The sequence below is a fragment of the Protopterus annectens genome, chromosome 13.part0, assembly GCF_019279795.1.
Source record: "Protopterus annectens isolate FY-2018-M chromosome 13.part0, PAN1.0, whole genome shotgun sequence".
In the NCBI taxonomy this organism is placed as follows: Eukaryota; Metazoa; Chordata; order Ceratodontiformes; family Protopteridae; genus Protopterus; species Protopterus annectens.
In genome coordinates this window covers 1,015,524,146-1,015,538,740 of record NC_056747.1, presented here as the reverse complement: position 1 = coordinate 1,015,538,740, position 14,595 = coordinate 1,015,524,146, and positions in this window count along the sequence as shown.

The following is a 14,595-nucleotide window of genomic DNA, read 5'->3' as shown; positions in this document are numbered from 1 at the left end:
GACAGAGAGGGTGCTGGAGGTTTTAGCTTGCCCACTAGGCTGAGATCTGGACCCTATAGCTGTGCCAGTCGGGAGTCTTATTGGGGACCTGGAGAGAAAGGGAGAAACCAGCCCCAGACTGCCTGTGATCTCTGTGTGCTCTTAAGGGAAATTGTACTTTACTGTGTGTGTATTTATTATCCTTTCCCTGTATGGATGACCCTCACTGGTGTTAGTGGTGTGGATTGAGGCTCCTTGATTGCTGGGCCAGTGCACAGGCATCACAAACATCAAACCACAAAGCAAGTGTTTTTGAAGGGGTAAGACCCCCTGCACCCATCAACATCCCATGCTACATAAGTAGACAAACTCCAAGATCACACAATAGTGTGAGAAGATGAGAAAGTTCCTGTTTGGTGGTGGAAGATAAATACGTGCTTGTGGGTTCTGGGAGGCTTTACATTAAAAAAACACTTAGCTCTATTTTTCTTTTTCATTGGGCTGAGTTTTAGACAGGTTGATTTGGTGGGCTGTGTTCTCAATGAATTGGAACTCAATGATTTGTAGTAGTAGCTTCTACATCATTCCTACTGACTAGTATTTATTTTAGCCCATGTTTAGCCTATACCACTCATGTCTCTATTAAGTAGCCATGACCACTCATTGTCTCCTCCCAGTACGGATACATGCAGCACACCAAAATTGCACACAAAGCCTCAAGTCTACCTTACTGATATCACACTTACCCTAAACCAGCTAATGAGTCACACAAGGCATAACTCTTTTAGAAGGCTAAAACCTTTCTTTTATATACCAGCTGCATTCACCCTCTCTCTCTCTCTTTCTCAACTTACTTCTTAATCTTAAACAACATCATTCATTTGCTGCAGCCTTCTAAAGCAAAGGCCATATACCTCAAATCTGTCTCTGCCAATGCCAGCATTTATCTTTCTGGTCCTTTCTCAAATGTCTCCAAGTTTCACACATCAGTTTTCAAAATATCTGCAATAAAACTGAGCTTAGCTGAATATCAATTTATTCTTCAGGCATATTTGCAGTAATTGAAACTTTGCTTTTCCTCCACACAAAAAAATACAGATACTGAAATTCTTTTCCAAGGATATAATATGTTTCATGACAAAAAACACAAAGGTGCTGAGATGCTACTGTACTTAAGTAAAGTGATCTTACAATCCACCTGCTGCATCTCCTTGCAATACAATACAGGGACTCTGTAATAATTTCCAAAGAAGATAACCAAATTTAAATTCTTCACTATTTGTAGTTGTTATATAATCCCAGTTGTCATATTTCATAACATAATTTCCCCGGATTAAGACTAATATCAGCCATGAAATGCTCATTCTAAGAGACTTTAACATATACTGAAGAACCTCAGTTGAGAACTTCTGTCTCCCAGCTTTGATCTGTAGAGTCTTATCTAGCAATCGTAAAGTCAATGGGAGGGAAGAAGGACAATTTGGACTGGATCCCAGTCTGCCATTCCAACAATATGGAAGCATGCAGTGCCATGGGAAATACTCTCAGTGATTACCTTCCAGCTTTTGCCTTCAGAAATTTGATAACCTTCATCACTTTACTCAATCTTACAACATACAAATGTTCAGCCCTTTTTTGTTCAGTTCTCTACTGGCTCAAGCACATATATTAATTTAGATAGGGCCATTTTACTCTCAAGTCTTCAGTAACATAGCACCACTATGTAACTTCAGCATTAAAGCCAAGGCACTTTTCTGGATCATCCCTAAGAATATTGGTCACCACACTACTACATGAAATCTCCTGGTCTTTCAACACAGTATATGATACTCCAAAATAAAGTAAAAAAAATTCTTATCAAATCAAATACATTTTACTATGCCTCAAGACCTCTTTAAATATACTCCTATGCATTTCTAGGCTATGATCTTCTTGATATTCTATCGGGTAAACCAATCAACCAACTAAAGAAAGAAATATACTTCTCTCCCAACCTTAACTCACCTAAGATAGCCACAGGCCAATGCTAACATATCCACAAAGCCAAAATATTGCCTTAGACTTAGTTCTGTTGTTGTGGGTGTGGATCCTGCCATACTCCTCTAGTTTGGGAGAGTGGTTGCTGATGTTATCTCTGATTATGTCCATTTTTTGCAGTGTTCTACAGGCAGGTTATATTTGGTCAGTGTATATCAGAATTGGTTTGGTGGATTTCTACTTACAGAAATTATTTTTGGGGAGTTTTGAGGAAGATATTCAATGGCTTGTTTTGAACTTCTTTTGAATTATTTCTGGTACGGCAAACAAGGTAATGGATTGCGAATATTTAACATCTTATATTTAGAAGTTGTTATTCTGAACTGTTTGATGGCCTGGCTCAGCAGATATGGAATGCCTACTTTTGCCACCACTGTTTATATTATTTTATGGACCTTTGGTTTTCTACATATTTACTGAGCTGCTTAAGGTCTTTGTTATACAGACTAAGGTGCCTTAAACTGTTAAGATGTTTGGACATCACATTTTGAGGAGTTAAATTTTGATACTATTGATTAAGTTTGATTAATCAGTATTTCTTTTCTTAATACTGTTAATGATGTACTCAGAGTGCATGTGCTTGAGATAATGTTACAAATGCTATAATATATTTTCTTCATATTTCATTGTCCAGAGCCATGTAGTTTACTTGAATTTTGTATGATGCATATGAATGAAAATAAAAGTGAATTTAAATTAAACCATCTACTCCACACCTAGACACTATCAAGCAAATCTCCATGATGCATTTCAATATATCCTTCTTAAAATGTTGCTTAAAATGAAACCTATCTCTCCTGCTGCTGGTCTACCTGGTACATTCCTTATGTCACATAGTATTCCACAACCAGTTACAATAAACAGCACAAACTACAACTCTGCAACATAGTATCACACTTACATGGCTGTACTCTTGATAAACTTATAATCCTCCCATAATGGAAAATTAATTTCTACTTGGTGACATGAAGTACCCATGTATTAAACAGGAAAACTATGCCTCATATTTCACCCCCTTGTAACTTTTCAACGAATCATTCACAGTCATCTACATTTTACACACTGCATTGATAAATTCATCCCTCTGAAACATACATGTAGTAGAAAATTCTACAATAAACCTAAATTATGGAAACTCAACAAATTATAAACCAAAAGAAGAGTGTACAAAGCTTTTAAGCTTTAACCAACCAAGTGCATCAAACTAAGATCAACTCCAGCCAAAAGAACTCAGTGAACCAGTCAAAGGAAATAAGGCTTCCTTCAAGTTAAAACTAGCCATCTAGACAAGTGACAATAATAAGCCCTGCAGTGGGACATGTAAAAATAGAGGAAGGAGCAAGACTGTTATGTGCTCAAATAAAATAGTTATCACCAGCAGATACAACACAAATCATGCCATAAAGGAGATCCCTTTCAGTCTTCCTCCCTGCAACAAAATCCCACCTGAAATGATCATCTCTGCCCATATTAAGAGTAGAAGAAACAGTTCTGTTAGATAGCATGAGATACTAAAAAGCCTAACTTGTGCAATCAAAAATAACCTACTATACCTCCTTACACATTCTCAAGAGGCTATTAAAACTGACTTGGTCCTTGACTTCTGGAAGCCAGCTGTTGTAGTCCATATCCACAAAGGACACTATTTCACAGACTCAAATAATTGCAAACCAATTACTCTCACAAGCATATTGGGCCAGGCAATGGAAAGGAAAGTTTCCTTTACTGCACTGCAGCGTGACCTCGGAGTTGGTGTATTTAAAGAATGGGGGTGTGGGGGGTGCAGGGGGTTTGCCCCCCTTCTTACAACCCTCAGGTATGTTCTTTTTGTTTTTATTTTTTATTTTTTTACAATCGAAGTATGACAACTTCGAACTTATGGTTTCGACCATATCACGTTCAAATTGTCATACTTCGACTACGTGACTACGTGATATAGACCCATGAAATATCATTTAGATCAAGAGGATATTGTTAGAATAGGTCTGCCAGATGTAGAAGTTTATTTGCTGGCAGCTGTCATAAAAACTATATAATTGTAGCTGAATACAGGTTATACTTAATGAAACAAATACATGAGAAAATATGGTTAAAATCGGGCTTTGCATCATCAAACAAACACTGATCTGGTATCTAATAATTTTCTTTGCTTATTTAACGAGTAAATGACAGTGAATAAACATAAACATACAAGTTCTAAATTTATTATTTATACATTAAAAGCATATAAATACTGTAGAAATAATAATCCTAATATAAAAGCTTGGTTGTTCTTGTTGTATCCAATTGCATATACTCAAAGTAACATCATAATCTTTGATATGGAAGCAGTCAAAACTCTTAAAAGCAAAGAACTGATATATTGGTACCAATTGGTGGACTCCAGGAAAGTACTGAGAATAGATCAAGTTAAAAGGAAATTTAATTTGGATAGTAGTTTGTGGTTATTGATACAGGACTTAAGATAGTTTGTACTGAACAAACAAGATATAATGCAACTAGCAGCTAGACAGGAAGTACCTAAATTCATAGAACATTTAATGTTAACAAGAACTCAGCCTATTACTGTAAAGGGATATATATCATCTAGCTATAAAATAAGTAAAAAATAAAAATCTATCATAAAGAAAACTGATGGGATTATTATAGAACAATAGCAATAAAAATCTTATTCTTTTCTCCACGTAACAAACATTTCTGTCACTAGACTGGAAACTTTTTACATGGCAGTTTATGCATCGATCCTACTTAACACCACACAAAATTTAGCTAATATTTAAAAAGGGGATTGGCTGTTGGAGATGCAAATTAAAAATAAAAGCAGACTGGTAGCATATGTTCTATGAATGCCAATTGCTTAAACCATACTGGGACAAAATTAATTACTTTTTACAAGCATTATTCAATGACAAATTTAAGTTATCTCAATCTTTGATTCTGTTTAATGGACCTGTACCTGACTGTGTTCCAAGAACAAAATATACAATTTTATGGACCCTCCTAGCCATTGCAAGAAAGAACATAGCAATGAATTGGAAATATGAGTCTTTTCCTACCTTCAAGCAATACAGGAATATTATATCAACAGTATCACAGTTGGAAATGAACACCATCAAAGGAAGAACTGAAAGAACTGCATCACTATATATTGCATGGCAAAATGTAACTGAAATATTGGAGAGTAATGACTGTAGCAAACTTTGATTTGAAAATTCACATATATAGAAAAAGAATCATATGCTAACTATAGACACCCTTGTAAACAGTTGGTTTCTTTTATTATTCATGTTAGATAGTTTTACTTATTTACTGGTTTAAACAATATGTACATATTTCAATGTCATAAAACTTGTATATATTGTTCTTTTTACTTGAAAAGGAATACAAATATATATAAAAAAGTAGGAAATGGATGGCTACATGGCTAACTACAAGTTCAAAAATGGGTTCCAGGGCATCAAGCAATTAGTCACATGCAAAAAAACATGTCAGAAGAAGAAGAGCCCCAACAGTTCCTCTGTCTCACTTTACTGATTTTTTTGCCTCAAAAAATCTCAAAAGTACTTGGAAAATGTATGTACTTAAATGTCCTCATTATCTCTTGCAGCAAAACATACTTTCAATCTGACAACATGCTCTTTGTCAAGGTCACAGCATGGAATAAGTATTGCAGAGCTTGCAACAATTTTCTTCATCTGTCCAAGGCCTTTTATACAATCAGCATCACAAGATATAGGTTCATAGGTTCATACTAGGCTATCTGCCCTAGGGCATTTATAAGCCTAGCCAGAATGTGTTTGGCTTTCGCCACCCATTTTAAATTAATTTTGCTATGCCCTTTTTCGAGGTTAGTATACTGTGCCTCTGTCTAACAGTGACACAAAAGTGATACCCGGGGTAAACCTACGATCTCCCATCCACTCATCAAGATTCCTCTTGAAGAGAGTCAATGAGGGACTCTGCCTAACCTGGACTGGGATTTTATTCCAGAGTGAAGGGAGCCTCTGAGTTATGAATCTGTCCCTCCAGCATGTCCTATTTATTTCAGTGCTGAGGTTCAAGTCTCTCGAGCGCGTAGCTTGATGGGATTTGGATTTTCTGAGGTGCAGCATGTCCATTAATTCGGGTTGGATATGGCTTTATCGTCAGGCACAGATCACCTCTGAACAGGCGGTATGCCACTGAGTAGAGCTGGAGTTTCTTTAACCGGGCAGCATATGGCATCTGTTTGAGCCCTTTGATCCTCTTGGTGAGGTACTTTTGGGGTCTTTCCAGTTGCTGCAGGTGTCTGGTAAGGTACATCCCAGGGGCATTGTACTCAATTATGGGCCTGATGAGGGATGAGTAAAGAGGCACGATGACCTCCCTGATCTAGATGTGAATCCCTTCATGATTAGGTGGGCTATATAAAATGTTTTTCTAACCACTTTGGCCACATGGTTGTCAAATGAGAGATTGCTATCAACTTGGGTCCCCAGGTCCCTAATTACTTCTTCTGTACTTAATGGATTACCACCTATGTGGTAATTTGTGGGCACTTTGTTTTTGCCAAAGGGGATGACTATACACTTTTTGGCATTTAGCTTGAGGCCATGGCTCTGGCACCAGTTGTCTGTTTCTATGAGGCCCTTTTGGAGGATGCTTGTGTCGGCTGTAGAGTCGATTATGGCACCCAGTTTGCAGTCATCTGCGAACTTGGTCAGCCACAGTCCTTCTGTGTTGGCCTGTACCTCCGAGAAATATATGCTGAACAAGAGAGGTCCCAGGACTGAGCCTTGTGGGACACCACTTGTAACTGGCTTGGAGTCTGACATGGCTCCAGCAATTCTAACCATGTGGGTTCTGTCCTTGAGCCAGTTTGCAATCCATCTAGTGACATAGGGGTTTATATTCAAGCTGGTGAGCTTATCTATAATGCCCAAGTGGGGTATTGTATCGAAGGCTTTTCCGAGGTCCAGGTAGGCTGTGTGGACCACCTTCCCCACGTCAATGGCCTTGGTGACTGTTTCAAAGAAATCAACCAGGTTTAAGAGGCAGGGTCTGCCCTTAACAAAGCCGAACTGGGTAGGATCCAGTGTCTGTAGGTCCCCAATATCTTTATTTATGAGGTCCATGATGATCCTTTCCATAGCTTTGCAGACCAAGCTAGTCAGGCTTATGGGGCGATAGTTTCCAGGATCCGTTGAGGCATTACCTTTATGGAGAGGGACCACAGTTGCTGTACGCCACTCTTTGGGCACATATCCTGTAGTAAGGCTGAGATTGAACAGTAGTTTTATGTTTGGGTTTAGCTCTTCTTGGAGTTCATGTAGGACGCAGCTGGGGGCACTGTCTGGTCCCATTGATGCTGTGTTTTTTGCTTTGGAGAGGGCGGCTCTTACCTGAGCATCTGAGATGTCAGGGGGGCAGCACTCTGCTGGGATAGATATTTGCCCTTTTGGTGGGGAGGGGGGGAGAAGTTTGCGCTGAACCTGTCAGCTAGGATGTTGGCAATGTCTGTGGGTTCAGTGTATTTTTTGTCATTTTGGACTAATTCTGAGCATATCTGGGAATTACCACCCAGGTTCCTAACATAACTAAAGAAAGCCTAGTGATTATCCTTAGTGTCCTGTGCAATTTTTCTCTCGAAGCTGGCCTTAGACAATTTTATGAGTGCCCGTAGTTTTTTGCTAATACTGATCAGTGATGCCTTCCCTTTTTGGGATTTTGCTCTATCATTTAGTAGCTTCCTCCTTCTATTGTATAGTTTGTTTATGGCTGGGGTCCACCAGACAGGACGTCTGCCTTTGGAGGATTGGGTCTTGGTTTTATTTGGGATTGCATGATCCATGCATTCCTGAAGGTATTCATAGAATGCATTTATAAAGGATTCTGCGGTCTGGGCCATATTTTCCACTGGCCCGGGGGCTTTGAAGGATTCCACCTTGGTTTTGAGGAGTGTGAAATTTGCTTTAGAGAAGTTTTTCACTGTGGTTTTCTGGGCAGGGGGTGGGGTTGGGATGTGAATATCCAGTGAGATTAGTTTATGGTCTGATCTTACCAGTGAGGGATACACTTCTGGTCTGGAGCATAGAGTCCCCATGTTGGTGATGATCAGGTCCAGTATGTTTTCCCCTCTTGTGGGAGTGGTAACAAGTTGTTCCATAGCATTTGAGTTTATAAATTCTAGGAACCTTTGGGCTAGGGTGTTGGAGCTAGAGTAATGCTCCCAGTCTATGTTTGCGTAGTTGAAGTTGCCCAATATAATGGTGTTTGGAGAGACCTTCATATTTTCCAGTGTTCTCAGGAAGGCCGAGTGGGGTTCCTGGGTTTGGGAGGGTGGTCTGTAGCAGGCTATAAACTGGAAGGCAGTTTTACCTACTGTTAGTTGCACATGGATAGTCTCTGATGCTTCGTGCTTTGCCACCAACCTGGAGGTGTGGGTATCTTTGATGAATATCGATACTCCACCTCCTTTTGTGGTTCGGTCCAAGTTTTGGGGCCGAAAAGCATGGTATGAGGTATAACCTGGTAGTGCTGGGGTGCTCTCGGGAGCCCTGAACCAGGTTACTGTTACTGCACAGATATTGATATTCTCCATGCTAAGGAGAGTTTTGAGTGCGTGCATCTTGAGGTTTAGGTTTATGGCGTTGAGTAGCATTACTCTTAGTTTCTTATCCCTTGTGATACCTATGGAGGTGGGTTTGTCTTTTGAGCCTTGCCTAAAAAAGGCAGTATGGGGGTAGCAAGAGCCTTTGCCAATATCCAAAAGCCCAGGGGTGACAGGTGCAAGCCGTCCGTAGCGAAGCATCGTGGCTTGTCGAGCATATCATCCCAAGCTGACAGGCATTGGATCCCCTTTGAATGACACCAGTACTTAAGCCAGTTGTTGAAATTGATCATCTTGTCTTCATATTGTGGCATCATTCTTGGTGAGGGTAAGATGCTACTCAAGGTCAAGGTCATACCGGCCTGGGCTACATGCTCAGAGAGCTCCTTTATGTCTCTTTTCATGTAGTCCAGGGAGGTATGTCTCAGGTCATTCACACCAGCATGGACAAAGACTGAGTCATATTTGTACTTGCCTTGGAGTGACCTGAGTGCTTGCGTTATGTGGTGGATCCTAGCACCCGACAGGCTGCTCACCGTGACCCTCTCCTTGTTCAGCCTGGTGAGCGGGATGTCAGTGTGCCTGATGATAGTGTCACCTATTACAAGTGTATCAGGTGTGTTGTTTAGTCTTAACGGCTGTGACTGTTTGGCACACTGGCTTTGTGAGATATGTGTTGCACGTGTTTTGTTTTGGGGTAGCGGTTGCTTGGGTGTCTGCTTTGGAGGTCTCTGCTGCTTAGGCAGATCTTTATTTAGAGTCTCCGAGTATGTTTTTGTGTGATTATGTGTTTGGTTTGCTGTCGTGGTAGGTCTATGTGAGACTGGAATTGTAGTGAGTGTGGTTTCCTTCTCCTCCTGACTGGTTATGCCAGTACTGAGTTGAGAGAGCTTAGCCTCCAGTTTGGCTATATGGTTGCATCTCTCACATGTGTTGGAATTTGTTGGGAGGAGGAGAGGGTTGTCTGTGTACATGAGGCAGTTGTAACATTGCCTCAAGATTCCCAGATTCACCAGCTGGACCAGAGAGGAGATTGACAACTGACCTTTGACATGCTAGAATAATATTGGGAATTCCTTAATAATTGAAAACAAGGGCCAGTGGGGAGTGAGGGTGTAGTGCTTTTAATTTTTAGTGCTGACTTATATAATTGCTTTAGTGAGCAAGTGCCAGGTAACTTAAGTGCAATGTGTTACAGGTAACTTAAATGCAAAAATGACAAACAGTAACTTTCTTTCAAGCGAAACAAGGAAATAAGTACAGTAAGCAATGCAGATATCACTAGTGATCCACAGAAGCTGAGAAGCGTATTAGGTGGAATTAGCGTTCCAGGGAAATAACAAGCAAACAAACAACAAGCATATAAACAAAGCTAGATTCAGCAGGCCTGGATCTAGTCTATGCTACAGCAAACAAGGTGTATCAATTTCAGTAAGATACAGTTCAAATATTCAGGCACTATAAACCTTTAACCAGAAATTCCCAGCTCAGAAGGGCAGAGTCCAGCCTCTTCTCCCACAAGAGTGCAGACCACGAACCTTCTTAATGTAAAATAACTGGCCTGAAGCCCAAGTGCTTAAACCAGAACTAATACACTTTAAGAATAACAGACACTGGGCTCTCAATCAGCAGTTCCCAACTTAGAAGGATGAAAGCTACCAGTCCTGCCACCACAGTGCATGCCACAAACCTTCCTAATGTAAAACAACTGGTCTGAAGCCCAAGTGCTTAATCCAAAAGACTTAGAATGATAGCTACACTTTAATCAAGTTACTACCAAGCAGTAATAAATACAATTGAATACTTTAGAGAATGCCTGGATTAGTGCTCAAGTTACACAAACAAAGCTAGATCCAGCAGGCCCGAATCCAGTCTATGCCACAGCAAACAAGGTGCACCAACTTCAGTAAGAAGCAGTTCAGATATGCATGCACTATAAGCCTTTAACCAGAAATTCCCAGCTCAGAAGGGCAGAGTCCAGCCTCTCCTCCCACAAGAGTGCAGACCACGAACCCTCTTAATGTAAAATAACTGGCCTGAAAGCCCAAGTGCTTAAACCAGAATTAATACACTTTTAGAATAACAGACACTGAGCCCTCAATCAGCAGTTCCCAACCTAGAAGGATGCAAGCTACCTGTTCTGCCACTACAGTGCAGACCACAAACCCTCTCAGTGCAAAACAACTGGTCCAAAGCCCAAGTGTTTAAACCAAAAGGCTTAGAATGAGTTACACCAAGCAGTAATAAATACAACTGAGTACTTTTAAGATGATGCAAAAGTAAAATAAAGTAGGTAGAAACACAAGTACAGTAAAAGCAGATGAAAAAAAATTTTTTTTTTTCTGAACAAGTGCTGAGATCAAAGAAACAGATTTGAGTGCTGAAACTAGAAAACTGGCTAGTTATAAGAAAAAAAACTAAGCTAGAAGGCTTCCCTCCAACACAGAAGGGCTTGGGGGCTCAGAAGCCTACAAATAGTCTATACCACTTAACAGGAAAGGCAGGAAACAAGCTTAATTTTTTTTTCTGTTTCCCAGATGCTCTCTTTGTACACAGTAGGAGTGCCTGAAATCAGAATATGATCTCACTGCACTCAGTTGAGTGAGCAAATGAGAAGGGCCCAGAAGGAGTATCCAAACACAAATTTACAAGAGGGGTGGGCAGTTTCAAGGCCACTAAGATTAAACTGAAGAGCAGAGTCAAAACTTTCAGTTCAGTTAATATTCCTGCAACACAGTTAAAATCAAATCAATTTAAATACTGTATTTTTTTGAAAAAAAAAAAGTGCAGATAAAGGTACTTAAATTTTCTTATACGTCCAGTTGAATACAGCAAGTTCTTAGCCGGCCAAAGCTGAGGTTTTTAAGCAGAAAATATTTCACACTGTACCACTTAAATAGGCAAGGACAGGAAATCAAAGAATGTGGCTACCCCCACACCTGTAATTACTAGCAAATAACAAAATTCAGCAAACACTAACTAACTCTGTGTGTGCCATCTCCTCAGAGGCTCTCAAATAATTTGAAAGCTACCTACAAGGCAGAACATAAGTGGACAAGTAGGTAGATACTTTCTTTCCACATTATACTGTTCTACAAATGCTGCTTCGGCAGTTTGTCTTGAATACACCTCTGTTTATATTTTTATATAATCAAGTGTCATGGTACTATAATGAAACTGGACTTATGCAATATGCAGATGATGCTAACATCCACAACTTTTCCTTGGTCCCTCTCCAAGTTCCAGAAAAGCTACAAGACTTTTCTCATCAAACCTAACTATGGATGGAGGAGTCTCTTATACACCTCAGCAAAAGTAAAACAAAATTAATGAGCTTCAAAATGTATTTCTTTAACATTGAAAGTGATCTATGAATCGTAGTTATAGTTACTGACCAGACAACTGACTCCTTGACACTTTTTGTACAAACATAGCGTCCATGTTAATAATATGGTTGGGTCTTGGGCCAGCAATCTGAGCCCATAAAACCCATAACTGCTACAGAAACAACAAGCTCTGAGATGGTGCAGAAATGGGAAAGAGAGAGAGAGAGAGAGATTAATAATATAGTGTCATACATCAAAAAATGACTCGCAGAACAGATTATATCAGAGCTTACCCTATTCCTTCTCTTTTTTATGGAGCCACTGCAAATTTAGAGGGTTCTTTTTATACCAAACTTTAACAAACATGCAGTAAAACTGTTGAATTTGCAGCTAATCTCCACTCTGAGTCGTGTCACTGCACCGCTCTCTCAAACATAAACAAGTCTAATTTGGAAGCACATTTCTCTGTCATCCACTTCCCACTTAACTTCACCCTACTCCTCACACCTCATAGATCCCATCCCAAATGAACCATCCTCAGATCGTGCACCCTCCCAAGGCCTTTTGTTTTGATAGTCCCATATGTACTTAACTTATATGGTTTGTCTACTTTCTCCTTCATTGTCTCAAAATTATGGAACACATTTCTTCATACCTTAAGGCATCTCAAGTTCTCCTTACTGTCCAAACATTCTATAAAGTTCTATTTTGCCTTTAAGTGTTACTGTGACTGCCCTGCCTCTATTCATTTGCGCTTATGCACCAGATTCCCACAGTGGTCTGTGCCTCCCATGCAATGCCTCTCTATGGAATAAAATTCTCCCCCACTCATACTTAACCTGTCCTCCTACTGATGCTTACTTCTCTTGATCCTCTCTTCATACCTTGGGTGACCAGATGAACTAATAATGGCTCCCAGTCCCTCTGCTGATGTCTCAACAATATTCACTTACCTCCGTTTTAAGGGGGGGGTTGTCAAACTGTGCCATTCTCCCTTTAACTATTAAGAAAACTTTGAAGGTTGTCAAATCCCACACCTTTACATTCTGTTTGACTGGCCCTGATTTAAAAACTGCAGAACTCTTAAATAATTACTTTTATAAAGGCTATACATAATCTGCAATATTGGTAATTTTAGGTTTCAAGAGGTTTCTTCCCAAAAGATAGAGCAGTGACTGCCCTGGAACTAATCTTATCCCACCCATATTTATTACACTTGCTTCCTATCCTGGGAATGGTAGTATTAAGAAGGGCTCCGCACCGTCCATTTGGAAGGAACTTACCCCATCCCATTGCACAAAGGATGTAGCTCAGCAGAAAAAAAGCAACCTTAATACCCATGCCAAAATAACAGAAAAAGCAATGCACAGGCAATTAACAGATTGCAATAGATTCAGTCCACATTCTCATATATACTCAGAACAATATTCTAAAATGTTTTTCAGTTAATATAGCCTTATTAAAAGTGACAGAGTACTTCTTTCATCTTTTCCCAGTTAGATGTTGCCACAGCGGATCACCTGTCTGCTCATGATTGGTAGTAGAGTTTTTACAGTGCTGAGTTGCCAGCCCGGCACCCAACCTTCACCAGAAGGCACACACATGCATGCCTAGGGCCAATTTAGAGTGTCCAATCCACCTACAGCATGTCTTTGGAATGTGGGAGGAAACCGGAGCACCCGGAGGAAACCCACACGACCACAGGGAGGACATGCAGACTCTGCATAGAAGGCACCCCAGCCGAGGATTGAACTGGAGAACTTCTTTCTGTGAGGCAACAACGCTAACCGCTGCACCACCGTGGCCACCCGAAAGTGACAGAGTATACTAATGGTGAAATAGTCCCTGCATTATATCCTAGCTTCTCTACTGCATTAGATGCCACTAACCTCCTAGGAAGATTGACTTATTTAGTTATCCATTCATATTCAGTTGCTTTGTTTGCTGGCTACTAAGTGGACATAAAATGTAAAGTGAAATGAAAAAAAATATAAACTTCAGAGACTATATCTCACAAAAAAGGTATTCCCTGAGAGTAAATACTTGAACTGGGGAGGCAGTACTTGTACCCCTTCTTTTTTTTATTTATACCCACTATCTATCCCAGGACTGCTCCTAAGCAGTATGTAAATTATGCTACTTTTCTTTACAATGGTATCACCCATCTTACTGCCCAAAGTCTACTACAAACCAGATTCACCAGACTGAAACTCCTATGTCTCGGCAGCTAAATTTAGTGTCCACATTAATAATATAATGTCACACACCAAAACCTGAACCTCATCTACTATGCTGTATCTAATGGATTATGTCAGAGCTTCCCCTATTCCTTCTCTTTTGTATTAATAAATTCCAACATTAATGTGTGCATATACAAACCACTACCATTCTAATAATCTTGATATTGTAGTTGGAAATGGGAAAATAACATGTGCTTAGAACATCAAGTACCTTGGAGTGATATTGGACACAATTGTTTTCCATTAATAAAATGGGAAAAAATGCAATCAGACCCTATGTTGTCTGTATAGAAAACAGAATACCTATTGCCTAATACAAGCTGTAAACAAATTAATGCCTTATTATTCTCCAGCTTGCACATATTCACTAGTTTGATAACAGTAAATCTAAACTATCTCATGAATGTCACTAAAGGCTGCTAGA